Raw genomic sequence first — 16,146 nt, 5'->3', positions numbered from 1 at the left:
ATAAATCCTGAGAGTATTTTTTACTTGTTCTGGGGTGGAAAAAAGTATTACCTTTAATTAGGTTATAGCAATTGCAGCAACCTAAACATGGGAAGCATCCATTTCTTTTGGGACCTAAAAAAGTCTGTTTCGCTATTCTATCACTCCCTATATCTGATTTGACAAGTAGATTCCTTAAATTTTTTGCTCTCTTGTAAGCCGCCATTGTTGGTTTCTGAAATTCTGCAATATGGGGATTACTCAATTTTAATATATCCCAATGTTTATGTATTAGGTGTATTATTTTTCCACTCTGTCTATTATATTGGGATACAAAGAGTAATCTCTCTTTTTATCTTTAACACCCTGTCTGGTATTTCTCTCATTTGTTAATGGGTTATCATACAATTCCAAAATGTGATTAGTCTCCTCCTGAATTAAATAATCAGGGTAACCCTTCTCTTTAAACAAATCTGCCATTTCATGTAGTCTATATTTCAGTTGGTCTTTTTTAGTCACAATCCTACACACTCGAAGACGCTAACTCCTGGGCAAAGAGTTTTTTAATCGGTGCAGGGTGGGCGCTATCAAAACGCAACAGATTGTTACGATCTATACTTTTTTGTATAAATCTATTTGTATACCCTCATCATCTTTATATACCCTGGTGTCAAGGAAATTAATCCCCTCCTCACTATATTCCAGAGTAAATTTAATATGGTCAGTAGCCTCATTAAGTTGAGATACAAATTCCAATTGGGTTCCAACGTCACCCAACCATATGCTGAAAATATCAATGTAGCGCCACCAGGTGGCACCACATTAATTAAATAGATAATTCTCATGGACAAATAGTTTCTCAAAACAATTCATGAAAATATTTTCATAGGTTGGAGAGACGTTGGAACCCATAGCAGTACCTTTTAACTGCAGGTAAATCTGATCCTGGAAGAGGAAGTCATTTTGATACAGGATTATTTCCAATAGCTGTACTATAAAATCACATTTTGATTGTCCATATAGTTTGGTTGGTATCAATATTATGTTTATAACTCCTAAGCCTAGGCAGGTTCAAATCACGCACTTTACCCAGAAAGTCTCCTGTGTCTTTAATAAAAGAGTTGGATTCTTCCACAAAAGGTCTAAGTATCTTATCTAGGTAAATTGCGATATTCAAAAAGACAGACCCCACCCAGAGACAATCAGGCGACCAGGGGGTTCTCTTTCATTTTTATGCACCTTCGGTAATGTGTAAAAAATTGGTGTCTTAGGATATGAAACTGTTATAAAAAATTCATGACCTCTTCAGGAATAATTCTACCTTTGTTGGCTCTAAGGAGGCACTTCTTAATTTCTTGTTGTATCCTGCACAGTGGATTATTAGTCAGTGGCAAATATATATTAATCAGATAATTGCATTTGAATTTTCTTAACATAATAATCCCTGTCCATGAAAAATAATACACCTGATACATAAACATTGGGATATATTAAAATTGAGTAATCCCCATATTGCAAAATTTCAGAAACCACCAATGGCGGCTTACAAGAGAGCAAAAAAATTGAGGGATCTACTTGTCAAATCAGATATAGGGAGTGATAGAATAGCGAAACAGACTTTTTTAGGTCCCAAAAGAAATGGATGCTTCCCATGTTTAGGTTGCTGTAATTGCAATAACCTAATTAAAGGTAATAACTTTCCACCCCAGAACAAGTAAAAATGACTCTATCTCAGGATTTCTAACATGTAATATGGAATATGTTATATATATATTCTAAAATGCCCATATTCCAGATTATATGTTGGTGAAACTACGAGGAGGGTCCGTGATCGTATCACGAAACACAAGTCCAATATTAGGACTGAAAACTCTAAATCCCCAGTAGCCTGCCATTTTAAAGAGGCTGGCCATGCAGTAAATCGACTTACATATCAAATTATATAACATGTTTAGGTTGAGAGGAGAGGGGGGATATAGAGAAAAAACTAACAAAGGGAGACGTTTTGGATATAACTTTTAGAAACAAAAGGCCCCTTTGGCATGAATAAAGATTGGGATCTATCTGTGTTTTTGTGAACTGATATGTGATGTACTAACTATGTAAATACACAAATCTGATGAAGTGGATGTAATATGCACTATATTGCTACTCTATAAAATATCTGTGTAATGTTTAAATTGCTAACCAGGTGGTTGTTAAAATAGTTACACACAGTTACATGTTTTTACATTGTATTTTGATATTTGTTACCTGTATCAGCAGTAATGGAGTTAAAGTTAGGGGGGTGGTGTTAGATAATCACCATAGTGATGTCATAGTAGGAGGTGTCTATGTATAGGCTATTTAAGGACACTCATTTTGTTTTAATGTATACATGACTAAGGACCATTAGGTCCGAAACATTGTATTTATTTCACTGGCTGCAATAAAATGTTGCATTTATTTACGGCCCACTTGAGAGTACCAACTGAGTGGGAAAAATGTTGGGCATCTGGAAAACTTACTCCTAGAATGTTCTCCCTAGCTTATGCAGATATCCTCCAAGTTCCTCTTTTCCACAAAACTCACTATATACGCAATTGGGAAAAGTCTTTAAACTTTGAAACAAATAAGAAACTATGGAACTCAGTGACTATTCTAACAAAAAAAGAAATTCATTGCACCACACATTATGAACTCTATTTCAAGATTTTGACACAGTGGCACTATATCCCTTTGCGCCTATTTCAAATATCTGACTCCAATTCTCCTTTCTGTTGGAGAGGTTGTGGAAGAATAGGAACTCCTCTACACATGTGGTGGGACTGCCCTAAAATAAAACGCATTTGGGCAAGAGCCTTTCAATGTTGAACTAATTTGGAAGTTGAGAACTACGACCGTCCTCAAGCCGTGATTTTCCATTTGATCCCTAACAAGCTTCCTAGGCATATTCTGTATCTGATTATGTACATTTTAGTGGCATTAAATTAGCAATTGCCAGGGCATGGTGCAAACCCAAGGGCCCGAAGTGGAGCCAGGTCCTGTCAATAAAGTCCTACATAGAATCAATAGAAAGTACTGTATTTGCCGCCAATAACAATATCACAACCCATTGTATGTGCTAGGAGGCCTGGAGGCAATGCTCGGGTGGAGGTCTGGGAGGTGGTTAGTGGGTCTCCAGTATTAATAATAATGATGAGATTACTAACTTACAGCACACCCTTATCACTGCCAAACTCAAAAGCAGCTTTCCCCACTTTTTTTCTCTTCCCCCTCTCTCTCCCTCTCTTCTTTCTCTCTCTTTTCTCTTCCTTTGTATATCTATTTTTTTCTTCAATTTTATACCGCCTATAGTATGTAAGCCATAAGTTATTGCCAAATTTTACTCTCAAATATAATGCATGGGTAACATATTAGCAGTTATACTTTTTGCCATTGGTTATATAACATTCTCTCTAATTTTGATTGTATAAATATGTATAATCCACTCATTGTGAAAAAATGGTTGCAAGTTATTTTTTTTTCAGATCAAAAACCAAAGATTACTCCAATAGAATGGAATAGAACAACACACAAGAAAGGGAAAATTGACTTTCCATAAATATAAACGCCCTACTGGCGTAGCTTTCATCAAGCTCCTAAGACATTACTGGACATTATGGAAACCATCTATGGATGTCTTTTGACATATTTTGATGTTATACACTGTAACTGAATGACAATTATTATTTATTTTTTATTATTTGATAATCAATAAAAAGTATTTAAAAAAGAAAAAGAAAAAAGGAACATGGGTCTCAATTTTTTTCTTTCATGCTTCAGAGTATACAATTTAAAAAAAAAAATCCAATTTACTTTATCATGACGTTTGTTATTCTCTTGATATGAAGGTGCAGCAATACACTACTGGGCGCTAGCTGAGCGCATTAGGAGCCTGATGTTCTAAATCTCTTTCCTCTGGTGAGATTAGCTAAGACATCTCATCAGCACTGTGAGGTCCATTAAAAAGTTTTAGAAGAACAAAATGTATCTTTTTATCTAGCTATACAGGGTTCTTAATGTGAAGGAGTGAGACATACAATGCAATATAATGCTCAAAAAAGCTCTTAAAAATTTTGCAAAAGTTTTTGATAATCGGGTCCCTGGTGAGCCAATGAAAAAAGGCCTATCGGAATTATGGAAGTTTAATTTTGACTTTATTGTTCCTTTAAAAACCACCTATGAGCCATAGGTTGTTTATCCCTAGTGTAGACTGATGTTTGTAATAATAGAATAACACCTTTGCCAATACTTTAGTTTTTATTTTTTTGTTTATTTAAGAAAATTTGCTAAATTTAAAAAACAGTATTTTTTTAACTGATATAAATTAATATAAAAATATATTCAAGGAAGCTTGAAAATGTGTGAAGAAATTCTAAAGTTCAAATAAATATGAGATATATTAATTAGGTCTATAAGTGAATGAAAATACTAAAATTGGTGATCTACTTCTCTGTCATCTATTTTTCCATTAAAAGTTGATGAAAAATAATTTTTAAAACAAGATTTAATCCACAAATCTACTAAATATTGTGATATCAATTTAATACAATATTTTCTATAATAAGGAAGTAATTCTCATCGTCTTCACTTCAGACACAATACAAAATTGTTTAAATCCAAAACATATTTTGATTTCATAGCCTGTGGAAGAACTCTTCTTTTTTTCCAATGATGCTGGTTGAAAATGTAACAGCAGATGCTTTGATGAGCTGTCCTTTTGACCTGGATGCCAATGGATGCATTTTGATAAAGGAATAGCTTTGTTGCCTGTAATAATAAAAAAATGTTAAGTCAAAAAAACTTATACAGAAATATAAGGCTACTGAGAAGCTCTTTTTTGTTTTTGCTTGCCTAGTCAACCTATTTTTCTTCTTCACTCTAGAGTCTTCTCTTGAGCAGTTAACTTTTAACACATAATTATGTGTTTTATTTTGAATTTTGTTTGTTGATAAAAGTGTTGCTTTTATTTTCATTCATCATACTTTTAAGATACTAAAACGTTAAAACTAAAATACCTTTACTAAGGCAGCATAAAGTGCTGCATTTCCATCTTTCTCTTTTCTAGGTCAGCAATTAGACTTCTACAAAGAAGGGTGAGTTTATATTGAATGTGTTAAAGGGACAGTCAAGTCCAAAAGAAACTTTCATGATTCAAATAGGGCATGCAATTTTAAACAACTTTCCAATTTACTTTTATCACTAATTTTGCTTTGTTCTCTTGGTATTCTTAGTTGGATGCTAAACCTAGGAGATTCATATGATAATTTATTAGACCTTGAAGACCGACTCTAATCTGAAAGCATTTTGACAGTTTTTCACCACTAGAGGGCGTTAGTTCACGTGTTTCATATAGATGACATTGAGCTCACGTACGTGAAGTTACCCAGGAGTGAGCACTGATTGGCTAAAATGCAAGTCTGTCAAAAGAACTGAAATAAGGGGGCAGTTTCAGTGACTTAGATACAAGGTAATTACAGAGGTAAAACATGAATTATTATAACTGTGTTGGTTATGCAAAACGGGAATGGGTAATAAAGGTATTATCTATAAAGTGCTGCATTTCCATCTTTCTCTTTTCTAGGTCAGCAATTAGACTTCTACAAAGAAGGGTGAGTTTATATTGAATGTGTTAAAGGGACAGTCAAGTCCAAAAGAAACTTTCATGATTCAAATAGAGCATGCAATTTTAAACAACTTTCCAATTTACTTTTATCACTAATTTTGCTTTGTTCTCTTGGTATTCTTAGTTGGATGCTAAACCTAGGAGATTCATATGATAATTTATTAGACCTTGAAGACTGACTCTAATCTGAAAGCATTTTGACAGTTTTTCACCACTAGAGGGCGTTAGTTCACATGTTTCATATAGATGACATTGAGCTCACGTACATGAAGTTACCCAGGAGTGAGCACTGATTGGCTAAAATGCAAGTCTGTCAAAAGAACTGAAATAAGGGGGCAGTTTCAGTGACTTAGATACAAGGTAATTACAGAGGTAAAACATGAATTATTATAACTGTGTTGGTTATGCAAAACTGGGGAATGGGTAATAAAGGGATTATCTATCTTTTTAAACAACAAACATTCTGGTGTTGACTGTCCTTTTAAAATAGAGCCTTAAATTTAGCTGATGTAAAGTATGTATTGCATCATTTTTGCTGTAGGTTTACATATATACGGGTAGATTTATTATGCAGAGGATGCTGCATTCTATGCCCATCGTTTCAGGCTTGCCTGAAACGGAAGTTAAAGGGACGTTAAACCCCCAAAAATTATTTCATTATTCAGATAAAAATAAATTTTTTAAAAAGTTTCCAATTTACTTCTATTATAAAAAATGTTTCATTCTCATGTTATTCTTTGTTTAAGATACCTAGGTAGATAACGTGCACATGCCTGAAGCACTACAGGACAGGAAATAGTGCTGCCATCTAGTGCTACTGCTAATGTATAACATTGTTGCAAAACTGCTGCCATATAGTACTGCAGACATGTGCACACTCTTGAGCTTACATTTCTGTTTTTCAAATAAGGATAACAAAAAAACAAAGAAAATATGATAATAGAAGTAAATTAGAAAGTTGTTTAAAATTTTATATTTTATCTAAATCATGAAAGAAAAAAATTGGGTTTTCCGTCCCTTTAACCCCTTAATGACCACAGCACTTTTCCATTTCTTTCATGTAATTGGCAAGAGTCCATGAGCTAGTGACATATGGGATATACAATCCTACCAGGAAAGGCAAAGTTTCCCAAACCTCAAAATGCCTATAAATACACCCCTCACCACACCCACAATTCAGTTTTACAAACTTTGCCTCCTATGGAGGTGGTGAAGTAAGTTTGTGCTAAGATTTCTACGTTGATATGCGCTTCTCAGCATTGTTGAAGCCCGATTCCTCTCAGAGTACAGCGAATGTCAGAGGGACGTGAAGGGAGTATCACTTATTTGAATACGATGATTTCCCTACATGGGGTCTATTTCATAGGTCCTCTGTTATCGGTCGTAGAGATTCATCTCCTAGCTCCCTTTTCAGATCGATGATATACTCTCAATTTACCATTACCTCTACTGATAACTGTTTCAGTACTGGTTTGGCTATCTGCTATATGTGGATGGGTGTCTTTGGTAACTATGTTTTTTATTACTTAAGACACCTCAGCTATGGTTTGGCACTTTATGCATTTATGTAAAGTTCTAAATATATGTATTGTACTTATATTTGCCATGAGTCAGGTTCATGAATTTCCTTCAGCAGATTGTCAGTTTCATATTTGGGGAATTTAAACATTTTAAGAAATGTATTTCTTACTTTGGGTTTAGTCTTTTTTTCAATTGACTACTTCTTGCTATTGCGGGTATTAGGCCCGCAGGTGCGTCAAATGCTAAACTTTATTGCGTCATTCTTGGCGCGAAAATATTTTTGGCGCGAAAAAATTACGTTTATGACGCAACTTTGTCATCTCCGGCATCATATGTGACGCAGAGACCTTTCACATGGCGGCGTCATTAGTGACGCGAGTGTGTCATTTCCGGTTATTTTTGGCGCCAAAAAAGTTTACGTTACGTTGTGCGTCATACTTGGCGCCAATTTTTTTTTCATTATTTCAATACCCCATTGATGTTTGCCTCTTGCTTTTTTCTCTATCAGAGGCCTATGCTTTTGCATTTTTTCCCATTCCTGAAACTGTCATATACGGAAATAGATAATTTTGCTTTATATGTTGTTTTTTCTCTTGAGCAAGATGTCCCAATCTGATCCTGTCTCAGAAGTTTCTGCTGGAACATTGCTACCTGATATCGGGTCTACCAAAGCTAAGTGCATTTGTTGTAAAAGTGTAGAAATTATTCCACCAAATGTCATTTGTAATAGTTGTCATGATAAACTTTTACATGCAGATAGTGTTTCCATCAGTAATAGTACATTGCCAGTTGCAGTTCCATCAACTTCTAATGTACATGATATACCTGTAAATTTTAAAGAATTTGTTTCTGATTCTATTCTGAAGGCTTTGTCTGCATTTCCACCTTCTAATAAACATAAAAGGTCTTTTAAAACTTCTCATTTAGCTGATGAAATTTCAAATGACCAGCAACATAATCATTTATCCTCTTCTGATGAGGATCTATCTGATTCAGAAGATCCTTCCTCAGACATTGACACTGACAAATCTACTTATTTATTTAAAATAGAGTATATGCGTTCTTTATTAATTATTTTGGATATTGAGGTAACCAGTCCTATTGACGTTCAGTCTAATAAACATTTAAATGCTGTTTTTAAACCTCCTGTGGTTTCTCCAGGGGTTTTTCCTATTCCTGAGGCTATTTCTGATATGATTTCTAGGGAATGGAATAAGCCAGGTACTTCTTTTATTCCTTCTTCAAGGTTTAAAAAATTGTATCCTTTACCAGCAAAATCTATAGAGTTTTAGGAAAAAATCCCCAAAGTTGATGGGGCTATTTCTACTCTTGCTAAACTTACCACTATTCCTGTGGAAGATAGTACTTCCTTTAAGGATCCTTTAGATAGGAAGCTTGAATCTTATCTAAGGAAGGCCTATTTATATTCAGGTCATCTACTCAGACCTGCTATTTCTTTGGCTGATGTTTCGGCTGCCTCAACTTTTTGGTTGGAGAATTTAGCGCAACGAGAATTGGATCCTGACATATCTAGCATTACTCGCTTACTGCAACATGCTAATCATTTTATTTGTGATGCCATTTTTTATATCAAAATTGATGTTAAATCCATGTCTTTAGCTGTATTAGCTAGAAGAGCTTGTGGCTTAAATCTTGGAATGCTGATATGACATCTAAGTTTAGATTACTATCTCTTTCTTTCCAAGGTAATAATTTATTTGGTTCTCAGTTGAATTCTATTATTTCAACTATCACTGGAGGAAAAGGGGTTTTTCTGCCTCAGGATAAAAACCTAAGGGTAAATCTAAGGCTTCTAACCGTTTTCGTTCCTTTAGTCAGAATAAGGAACAAAAACTCAATCCTCCTCCCAAGGAATCTGCTTCCAATTGGAAGCCTTCCTCAAATTGGAATAAATCCAAGCCATTTAGGAAACCAAAGTCTGCCCCTAAGTCCGCATGAAGGTGCGGCCCTCATTCCAGCTCAGCTGGTAGGGGGCAGATTAAGGTTTTTCAAGGATTTTTGGATAAAATGTGTCCAAAATCATTGGATTCAGAGCATTGTCTCTCAAGGGTATCGAATAGGATTCAAAGTAAGACCTCCTGTGAGAAGATTTTTTTCTCTCACGCATCCCTGTAAATCCAGTAAAAGCTCAGGCTTTTCTGAAGTGTGTTTCAGACCTCGAGTCTTCAGGGGTAATCATGCCAGTTCCTCCTCAGGAACAAGGTTTGGGGTTTTATTCAAACCTATTCATTGTACCAAAGAAAGAAAATTTATTCAGACCAGTTCTGGATCTGAAAATTTTGAATTGTTATGTAAGAGTACCAACTTTCAAGATGGTGACTATAAGGACTATTCTGCCTTTTGTTCAGCAAGGACATTATATGTCCACAATAGACTTGCAGGATGCATACCTTCATATTCTGATTCATCCAGAACACTATCAGTTTCTGAGAATCTCTTTTCTAGACAAGCATTACCAATTTGTTGCTCTTCCATTTGGCCTAGCAACAGCTACAAGGATCTTTTCAAAGGTTCTGGGTGCCCTATTATCTGTAATCAGAGAACAGGGTATTGCGGTGTTTCCTTATTTGGACGATATCTTGGTACTAGCTCAGTCTTTACATACTGCAGAATCTCACACAAATCAACTAGTGTTGTTTCTTCTGAAACATGGTTGGAGGATCAATTTACCAAAAAGTTTCTTGATTCCTCAGACAAGGGTCACCTTTTTAGGCTTCCAGATAGATTCAGTGTCCATGACTCTATCTCTAACAGACACGAGATGTTTAAAATTGGTCGCAGCATGCTGGCACCTTCAGTCTCAGTCATTCCCTTCAGTGGCTATGTGCATGGAAGTTTTAGGTCTCATGACTGCAGCATCGGACGCGATCCCCTTTGCTCATTTTCACATGAGACCTCTTCAGCTTTGCATGCTGAATCAATGGTGAAGGGATTATACAAAGATATCACAATTAATATCCTTGAACCCAATGTACGACACTCTGACATGGTGGATAGATCACCATCGTTTGGTTCAAGGGGCTTCTTTTGTTCGGCCAACTTGGACTGTAATCTCAACAGATGCAAGTCTTTCAGGTTGGGGAGCTGTTTGGGGATCTCTGACAGCACAAGGGGTTTGGAAATCTCAAGAGGCGAGATTACCAATAAATATTTTAGAACTCCGTGCAATTCTCAGGGCTCTTCAGTTTTGGCCTCTGCTAAAGAGAGAACTGTTCATTCGTTTTCAGACAGACAATATCACAACTGGGGCTTATGTCAATCATCAGGGTGGGACTCACAGTCCCCAAGCTATGAAAGAAGTATCTTGGATACTTGCTTGGGTGGAATCAAGCTCCTGTCTAATCTCTGCGGTGCATATCCCAGGTGTAGACAATTGGGAGGCGGATTATCTCAGCCGCCAGACTTTACATCCAGGGGAGTGGTCTCTCCATCCAGATGTGTTTTCTCAGATTGTACAGATGTGGGGTCTTCTAGAGATAGATCTCATGGCCTCTCATCTAAACAAGAAACTCCAGGTCCAGGGATGTTCAGGTGGAAGCAGTGGATGCACTGACACTTCCTTGGTGTTATCATCCTGCTTACATCTTCCCGCCTCTAGTTCTCCTTCCAAGAGTGATCTCCAAAATCATCATGGAACAGTCTTTTGTGTTGCTGGTGGCTCCAGCATGGCCCCAGAGGTTTTGGTATGCAGATCTGGTTTGGATGTCCAGTTGCCCGCCTTGGCCACTTCCGTTACGGCTGGACCTACTATCTCAAGGTCCTTTTTTCCATCAGGATCTCAAATCATTAAATTTGAAGGTATGGAAATTGAACGCTTAGTTCTAAGTCATAGAGGTTTCTCTGACTCAGTGATTAATACTATGTTACAAGCTCGTAAATCTGTCTCTAGAAAGATTTATTATAGAGTTTGGAAGACTTACATTTCATGGTGTTCTTCTCATAAATTCCCCTGACATTCTTTTAGAATTCCTAGAATTTTACAGTTCCTTCAGGATGGTTTGGATAAGTGTTTGTCTGCAAGTTCCTTGAAAGGTCAAATCTCTGCTCTTTCTATTCTGTTTCACAGAAAGATTGCTATACTTCCTGTTATTCACTGTTTTGTACAGGCTTTAGTTCGTATTAAGCCTGTCATTAAATCAATTTCTCCTCCTTGGAGTCTTAATTTGGTTCTGAAGGCTTTACAGGCTCCTCCATTTGAGCCTATGCATTCTTTGGATATTAAACTACTTTCTTGGAAAGTGTTGTTCCTTTTGGCTATCTCTTCTGCTAGAAGAGTTTCTGAGCTATCTGCTCTTTCTTGTGAGTCTCCTTTTCTGATTTTTCATCAGGATAAGGCAGTTTTGCGGGCTTCTTTTCAATTTTTACCTATGGTTGTGAATTCTAACAACATTAGTAGAGAAATTGTTGTCCCTTCCTTATATCCTAATCCTAAGAATTCTTTGGAGAGATCCTCACATTCTTTGGATGTGGTAAGAGCTTTGAAATATTATGTGGAAGCTACTAAAGATTTCAGGAAGACTTCTAGTCTATTTGTTTTATTTTCTGGTCCTAGGAAAGGTCAGAAGGCTTCTGCAAGTTCCTTGGCTTCTTGGTTGAAACTTTTGATTCATCAAGCTTATTTGGAGTCAGGTCAGGCCCCACCTCAGAGAATTACAGCTTATTCTACTAGATCAGTTTCCACTTCGTGGGCTTTTAAGAATGAAGCTTCAGTTGATCAGATTTGCAAAGCGGCGACTTGGTCCTCTATGCATACATTTACTAAATTCTACCATTTTGATGTATTTGCTTCTTCGGAAGCAGTTTTTGGTAGAAAAGTTCTTCAGGCAGCTGTTTGAGTTTGATTCTTCTGCTTTTGATTTAAGTTTTTTTCTTTCAAAGATGAAATAAACTTATTTTTGTTTTGGGTTGTGGATTAATTTTTTCAGCGGAATATGGCTGTTTTTATTTTTATTCCCTCCCTCTCTAGTGACTCTTGAGTGGAAGACTCCACATCTTGGGTATTGATATCCCATATGTCACTAGCTCATGGACTCTTGCCAATTAGATGAAAGAAAACATAATTTATGTAAGAACTTACCTGATTAATTAATTTCTTTCATATTGGCAAGAGTCCATGAGGCCCACCCTTTTTATGGTGGTTATGATTTTTTGTATAAAGCACAATTATTTCCAAATTTCCTTTGTTGATGCTTTCTACTCCTTTCTTTATCACCCCACTGCTTGGCTATTCGTTAAACTGAATTGTGGGTGTGGTGAGGGGTGTATTTATAGGCATTTTGAGGTTTGGGAAACTTTGCCCCTGCTGGTAGGATTGTATATCCCATATGTCACTAGCTCATGGACTCTTGCCAATATGAAAGAAATAAATTTATCAGGTAAGTTCTTACATAAATTATGTTTTTCTGTCCGTTTGGGACCAAGGCTATTTTTACATTTTTGCGGTGTTTGTGTTTAGCTGTAATTTTCCTCTTACTGTACCCACACATATTATATACCGTTTTTCTTGCCATTAAATGGACTTTCTAAAGATAACATTATTTTTTATCATATCTTATAATTTACTATAAAAAAATTATAAAATATGATGAAAAAATGGATAAAAACACACTTTTTCTAACTTTGACCCCCAAAATCTGTTACACATCTACAACCACCAAAAAACACCCATGCTAAATAGTTTCTAAATTTTGTCCAGAGTTTAGAAATAACCAATGTTTACATGTTATTTGCACTTTGCTATTTCCAAACCACTTTTTTTTAAATTAGCGCTAGTTACTAGTGATGTCGCGAATAGTTCGCCGGCGAATAGTTCCCGGCGAACATAGTATGTTCGCGTTCACCGCGGACGGCGAACATATGCGATGTTCGGTCCGCCCCCTATTCCTCATCATTGAGTAAACTTTGACCCTGTACCTCACAGTCAGAAGACACATTACAGCCAATCAGCAGCAGACCCTCCCTCCCAGACCCTCCCACCTCCTGGACAGCATCCATTTTAAATTAATTCAGAAGCTGCATTCTTAGTGAGAGGAGGGACAGTGTAGCTGCTGCTGATTTAATAGGGAAATCGATAGCTAGGCTAGTGTATTCAGTGTCCACTACAGTCCTGAAGGACTCATCTGATCTCTGCTGTAAGGACAGCACCCCAAAAAGCCCTTTTTAGGGCTAGAACATCAGTCTGCTTTTTTTTTTCCTGTGTAATCTAATTGCAGTTGCCTGCCTGCCAGCGTGTGTCAGGTTCACAGCGTATACTGTGCCCACTTGCCCAGTGCCACCACTTATATCTATAACAGTAGTGTACATTTAAAAAAACAACACTTTTTTGACTGTGAAATAATAGCAGACAGCTGCTAGTACCCAAGATGGCCGCCAATAAGGCAGATGGGGAGGGTTAGAGAGCTGTTTTGGGGGGATCAGGGAGGTTGGGGGCTAAGGGGGGATGCTACACCACAGCATATGTAAATATGCTTAAAAAAAAAAAACCTTTTATTTTAGTACTGGCAGACTTTCTGCCAGTACTTAAGATGGCGGGGACAATTGTGGGGTGCGGGAGGGAAGGGAGGTGTTTGGGAGGGATCAGGGGTCTGATGTGTCAGGTGGGAGGCTGATCTCTACACTAAAGCTACAATTAACTCTTCAAGCTCCCTACAAACTACCTAATTAACCCCTTCACTGCTAGCCATAATACACGTGTGATGCGCAGCAGCATTTCGTGGCCTTCTAATTACCAGAAAGCAACGCCAAAGTCATATATGTCTGCTATTTCTGAACAAAGGGGATCCCAGAGAAGCATTTACAACCATTTGTGCCATAATTGCACAAGCTGTTTGTAAATAATTTCAGTGAGAAACCTAAAATTGCGAAAAAAATTAAGTTTTTTTTTTAAATTTGATCGCTTTTGGCGGTGAAATGGTGGCATGAAAGATACCAAAATGGGCCTAGATCAATACTTTGGGTTGTCTACTACACTACACTTAAGCTAAAATTAACTCTACAAGCTGCCTACATGCTTCCTAATTAACCCCTTCACTTTAAGTTGTTTGTAAATAATTTCTGTGAGAAACCTAAAGTTTGTTAAAAAGTGAACAATTTTTTTTTTTTATCGCATTTGGCGGTGAAATGGTGGCATTAAATATACCAAAATGGGCCTAGATCAATACTTTGGGTTGTCTACTACACTACACTTAAGCTAAAATTAACTCTACAAGCTGCCTACATACTCCCTAATTAACCCCTTCACTGCTGGGCATAAAACACGTGTGGTGCGCAGTGGCATTTAGCAGCCTTCTAATTACCAAAAAGCCATATAAGTCTGCTATTTCTGAACAAAGGGGATCCCAGAGAAGCATTTACAACCATTTATGCCATAATTGCATAAGTTGTTTGTAAATAATTTCTGTGAGAAACCTAAAGTTTGTTAAAAAGTGAACAATTTTTTTTTATTTGATCGCATTTGGCGGTGAAATAGTGGCATTAAATATACCAAAATGGGCCTATATCAATACTTTGGGTTGTCTACTACACTACACTTAAAGGACCAGTCAACACTGTAGATTTGCATAATCAACAAAGGCAAGATAACAAGACAATGCAATAGCACTTAGTCTGAACTTCAAATGAGTAGTAGATTTTTTTTCTGACAATTTTTAAAGTTATGTCTTTTTCCACTCCCCCTGTACCATGTGACAGCCATCAGCCAATCACAAATGCATACACTTACCATGTGACAGCAATCAGCCATTCACAAATGCATACACACTCATTCTTGCACATGCTCAGTAGGAGCTGGTGACTCAAAAAGTTTAAATATAAAAGGACTGTGCACATTTTGTTAATGGAAGTAAATTAGAAAGTTGTTTAAAATTGCATGCTCTATCTGAATAAAGAAACTTTAATTTTGATTGAGTGTCCCTTTAAGCTAAAATTAACTCTACAAGCTGCCTACATGCTCCCTAATTAACCCCTTCACTGCTGGGCATAAAACACGTGTGGTGCACAGTGGCATTTAGCAGCCTTCTAATTACCAAAAAGCAACGCCAAAGCCATATAAGTCTGCTTATTCTGAACAAAGGGGATCCCAGAGAAGCATTTACAACCATTTATGCCATAATTGCATATGTTGTTTGTAAATAATTTCTGTGAGAAACCTAAAGTTTGTGAAAAAGTGAACAATTTTTTTTTATTTGATCGCATTTGGCGATGAAATAGTGGCAGTAAATATACCAAAATGGGCCTAGATCAATACTTTGGGTTGTCTACTACACTACACTTAAGCTAAAATTAACTCTAGAAGCTGCCTACATGCTCCCTAATTAACCCCTTCACTGCTGGGCATAAAACACATGTTTTGCGCAGTGGCATTTAGCAGCCTTCTAATTACCAAAAAGCAACGCCAAAGCCATATATGTCTGCTATTTCTGAACAAAGGGGATCCCAGAGAAGCATTTACAACCATTTATGCCATAATTGCATAAGTAAGGGTCCATCTGACCACTGATACCTGGTGTGCAAAGCATGGTCAGGGCAGGTATATCACCTACACTGCGCACTGTGAAGCGGGCGTAACCCTTACACTACCTGATCGATACAACATCATACCTGATGTTTTAAACCACGTTATTCCAAACAATTTAGGAATGTTAGGTGATTTATGCCCTTTATGGATTAAAACCAGACTCTGCATCAACTATGTAATTTTCCATGGTTTTTTTGCCATGGATCCCCCTCCGGCATGCCACAGTCCAGGTGTTAGTCCCCTTGAAACAACTTTTCCATCACTATTGTGGCCAGAAAGAGTCCCTGTGGGTTTTAAAATTTGCCTGCCTATTGAAGTCTATGGTTCGCGAACATTTGCAGAAGTTCGCGTTCGCCGTTCGCGAACCCAAATTTTTATGTTCGCGACATCACTACTAGTTACATTGGAACACTGATATCTTTCAGGAATCCCTGAATATCCCATGACATGTGTATATATATAT

Source organism: Bombina bombina, chromosome 3, assembly GCF_027579735.1.
Source record: "Bombina bombina isolate aBomBom1 chromosome 3, aBomBom1.pri, whole genome shotgun sequence".
Taxonomy (NCBI): Eukaryota; Metazoa; Chordata; class Amphibia; order Anura; family Bombinatoridae; genus Bombina; species Bombina bombina.
Note: the sequence above shows the minus strand (reverse complement) of the source record.